Here is a 4,593-nt window from a genome sequence, read left to right on the forward strand (position 1 = left end):
GCAGCCAGGACTAATTGAAGCAGAGAGCCATGTCAGAGGTCTGGTTGTTTATTTACGGTATCAAAAAAAGACCCAAGTGAGTTTGTGCGTATCAGTAATATAATTTGTATGTTCGTATAATATCGGTAAATATCGGTTATCAGCCATAACAGTAATAATTATATCGGATATCGATATCGGCTGAAATTTTCATATCGGTGCATCCCTACTTTCTACCTCAGCTGTTGAGGTCCTTAGATCCGAGTTGGATTGAAAGAGTAGGGCCAAGTCAAGCCCTGGTTCTCTGGTTTCCTTCCACAAACCAAAAACATGAATGTTTGGCTGATTGGTAACTCTAAGGCTGTGTCCAAATTCAGGGGCTGTGTTGTTCGAAGGCTGAATTTGAGGCTGGACCGTCCAAATTCACAGCCACTTTCTTCTGGTCTTTGCGGTCGACAAAGGGCCCGGTCCACGTAGACCAGGCAGGCCAGGTCTTTCAAAGGATGCAACCCCTGAATCCTTAGATGTGAGTGTGAATGGTTGTCTTATTTGTTTCTTTGTGTCCCTTTGATGAACTTTTACCAGTTGTCCAGGGTGTACCCCACCCCTCACACAATGGCTGCTGGAAATGGGCACCAGTGACCCTGAAAAGGAAGAAGCTGGTAAAGATGATGGATGGATGAATTGTTCTAAATCGTTTGTGATTGGAACAGTCCTCTTTGGTCTTGGACTACCCATAGTTTGTAAATCTGGTCAGCATTAAGCGCTAATTCTCCAACCGGGGGTCGTTTGGAAAAAACGAACCACCACCAGTAAGATATTAATTGTTCCCACTTTTTCCACCGAACCCCACTTCAAAAGATCTGAGCTATAACTTTAAGTTGGGCGATAATCTGCTGATTTATTCCAACCGCTGCTCTGATCCCAGCAGTAACTTACCAAATAGGCATTAATCCGGTCCATATTTTTTTGTGAAATCTCTTGTTGAATTGCCCTAAAAACTTCATTCTGGAGTCTTAAGCCAGCGGAGACACCCAAACCCATTCCCCTCAACGTACCCCATTGCCCTCGAGCCTTCTATCCCCTCCGATGCTTTGATTCGGGCCAGCTCAGACGGAGGGCTGAAGGGTGGGGGTCTCTGAATGCCCAGTCTCCAGGCTCATTAACAGGAAAGGAGGGGTTTTACTGGCCATGCGGCGAGCAGCCGGCTTTTAAACCACCAACCAGCTCCTCCGTGGCTCTGCGGCGTCTGAACAGCCTCAAGAGTTAAAACATTTTTCCATCATTACCGCATCATTCGAAGCAGGGAACTCAAAGACCAGGGCATTGTTCGACTTACAGCTCTTAAAGATTTGATTGAACAAATAAAACTTTTCTTTGCCGTGCATGTAATCCACATTAAGGACCAAGTACCAGTTTTATCACCTATAAGAAAATGAATTTCATAACTACGCTCTGTTGCGAATCTAACCACATATCCAGCTTTTTGGTTTTTGACGGGTTTTGGTTGGTAGTTGGGGGAGGAAAAAAATGGTTTAATTCGCAGCTTGATGCATGTTTGTGTAACAGATCAGAAGAAATGATGATGCAGCAGCACAGTAGCGTGGATAGTAAAGAAGAAAGCACCATTTGCACCTGCTGCTTCATTCCCTACTGGAGTTGTAATGGCAAAAATAAACTGGCTCGACATCTGCTGGCAATGTCAGTAGTCTGTTTTTATGCTTGTAATGACACATTAAACTCTGTGGTTGATTCTGCCCCCCCTTTCCCTTCTTCAGCCTATTCCGTTCCAAGGAAGCAGTGCCAGCAAAATCGTCCGAATGAGTGAACGCTTTGTTTTCCTTGTCTGTTCTGGGCCAAGATTTGCTCTTAGTTGTGGTGGCATCCTATGATCGGATAATTCCCTCCATGTTACCACTTTTAAGGTGTGGGCGTGTGTGTTTGTGTGCGCCACTCGCTTGGCACAGCTCGGAGCGTGCAAACAGTGGCGATGGGTGGCAGGGATCCTCTGTGGCCTCTCGCCCAGCTGGAGAAGAGCCATTTCGCCCCGCAAGGGGGGCACCCAGCCGCGTCCCGCAGCTCCCGCCTGCGGGAAGTCCTCTTGGCTGAGGCCCGACGCCGTCGTGAGCCCTGACAATCATTGATGCGTCACTGGCAGAGACCGAGCAGGCAAAATGAGACAAGCTGGGGTGAAAACTGTGGCTTTCTCTGAAACTGTACTGGAGTTGAAGTTACTATGAATTGGTTTTTAAAATGCAAAATAGCATTGCAGAAGTTAACCACAATATTTTTTTTTCTGCAGGCTTTCAGAGCTCATGGTCGGTGTGAGATAAAGATGTAGGTTAATGTGTCCATTGCTAACTGTGTTTTCTTATCAGTGCAAACCAGAGCACCATCAAATACACGTTTTGTTGTGGTTCTGGCAGCTGCAAGTTAAAAATCTTAAATTGCCAGAAATAATTGTTTTATTGAAAGTTGAAAATTTTTCTTTCTGGAGTGTTTTCAATGTTTGTGGTTGTTTAAGTTTTGGCTCAGTTTTTCTGTCTAGAACATGATAATTTTCTAGCTTTTGAACAATTAATCAATCAAAAATTAAATCTTCCTAAACTCAAAGAGTATTGTGTTTACACGTAAAAGACAAACCGTACCTTAAGTACGCAACTTGCTTAAGTACTAGCCAGCTTTCTCGTTAATATCTTGCTAGCTAGTAACTTTGTTACCAGCAGTTTGACTCAAACACAATTTGTTCCCAAAAGGCCTAAAATAAGTCAATTCAATGTTAAAATATTTGCTGGCTACTAGATAGCAAAGTGCTAAAACTACGGTAGCTAGTAATTTGAAAGCTATATATATTATTTAGCTTTCAAATTACTAGCTCTATATTGTATATGTGTGGGTTTAAATAACTTGAGTTAAATTCATGAATAATGCCAGAAAATAACAGCAAAGCTACCTAGCTTCTGTTTTTTTCTTGCTCCCAGGCAGCTAGCAAAATGCTACAGCTAGCTAGTACCTTGTAAGTTTATAAAGTATTAGCCTGTCATAGAGACAAAATACACTGCTCAAAAAAATAAAGGGAACACTTAAACAACGCACGCTAACTCCCGATCTTAATCAATGAAATGTTCGCATTGAGTACTTTGTTCTGTACAGAGTTGAATGTGCTTCACAAAAGTTTGATTTACTTGGACTTAGCGTGCGTTGTTTAAGTGTTCCCTTTATTTTTTTGAGCAGTGTACTTTTCGCTTTATTTAGTTGATTCAATAAAAAATGCCAAAGGCAACATGTTTGACAACAGAGATACGAACTACCTAGCTTTTATTTTTGTTATTAGCTAGCAAAGTTCTCCTGCTAGCTAGTAGCTTGTAGCTTATAAGCTACTGCTTTTGATAGCTCTTTCAAAGTTTGTTCACATTTTAGTTTTAAATCACATCATGTGCTTACTTACAACTAGTTGTTTTTAGATCTTCCACTTCTTCTGTTGTCCTACTCTTTTCCACTTTGTTATTATTTTAAACATAACAAGAAAATGGTTGTAAAATGTAGTCAAAGTCCAAACGAAAACTTTTCGAAAGACTCTTCGGAAACTCAAAAGAACTGCTGATCAAGACTTCTAAAAAAGTTACTAAAATGTCTGGAAGTTAAATATGAAGAAAGTAATAGTGGATCAAAACCTTTTCACAGTACGGTGTTATTTAAAAACAATTAACGTTTGAAAGATGTGTTCAGTTTCACAGGAAGTCAGTCAAACCTTGTTAGTCACTCAACCAGTGTGTCCTTGAACTATGATCTGTGGAACAACCAGTCTCTCTTGGGAGAGTGGGGGAAATTCCCAGACCCCTCCGCCCCCCCACCCCCTCGTCCCTCATTCCTTCTGTCCCTCCGCCCTCCGGACCAGTTGAGACGTGCAGGTTTGAGCCCCCCCCCCTCACGTCTCTGTGTTTCTGCTGGCCTCCAATGCACATTGCCACTCAAGCAGCGGGGGTCCGGTGCATTTGTCTCATAATTATCCGACTGGACGAGGAGGGGTTCTGAAGATGAAAGAGGTGAATCACAGAGCTCCTCTGTCAAAGGTCCGTCTCGCTGACTGAGGGAGGGGGGGTGGGCGTGTGTGTGGGTTGGGGGGGTTTGATCCATCTCCCTTGTCCCTCTCTTACGCTCGCTGCTACCCACCACCTTGTGCTTCGTCTCACACGCACACACGAGGTTTTCCTACACGGAGAAAAATCGCCGACTGCGAACACTCGTGCGTGGGGTGCCCCCCCCCCCACCGGTCTACCAGCCCCCCCATTGATTCATTCACAACTACAAAACTGCAGGAATACCCCCCACTTTCACATCCTGAAAGACTTCAGATTCCCCCTTTTCTTTTCCCCCCTCCTTACAAGCTCCGCCCACCATCAAGCTAGCCGCCCACCTCACCCATCCCCCCCCCCACCTTTCTCCTTCCTCTCCTCTTAACTACTGGCTAGGAGTTAATGGACTGTTTTGGCTAGTCTCCAGACGGTGAGTGTCACCTCATTAGCCTATAGCGGCTCGCTCCCAGACTGCTCCTTGTGCGCTTGTATGAGTGTGTGTGTTTGTGTGTAGGAGGAGGACTACAACGACGGAATG

Source organism: Austrofundulus limnaeus, unplaced genomic scaffold (genome assembly GCF_001266775.1).
Source record: "Austrofundulus limnaeus strain Quisiro unplaced genomic scaffold, Austrofundulus_limnaeus-1.0 Scaffold23, whole genome shotgun sequence".
Lineage (NCBI taxonomy): Eukaryota > Metazoa > Chordata > Actinopteri > Cyprinodontiformes > Rivulidae > Austrofundulus > Austrofundulus limnaeus.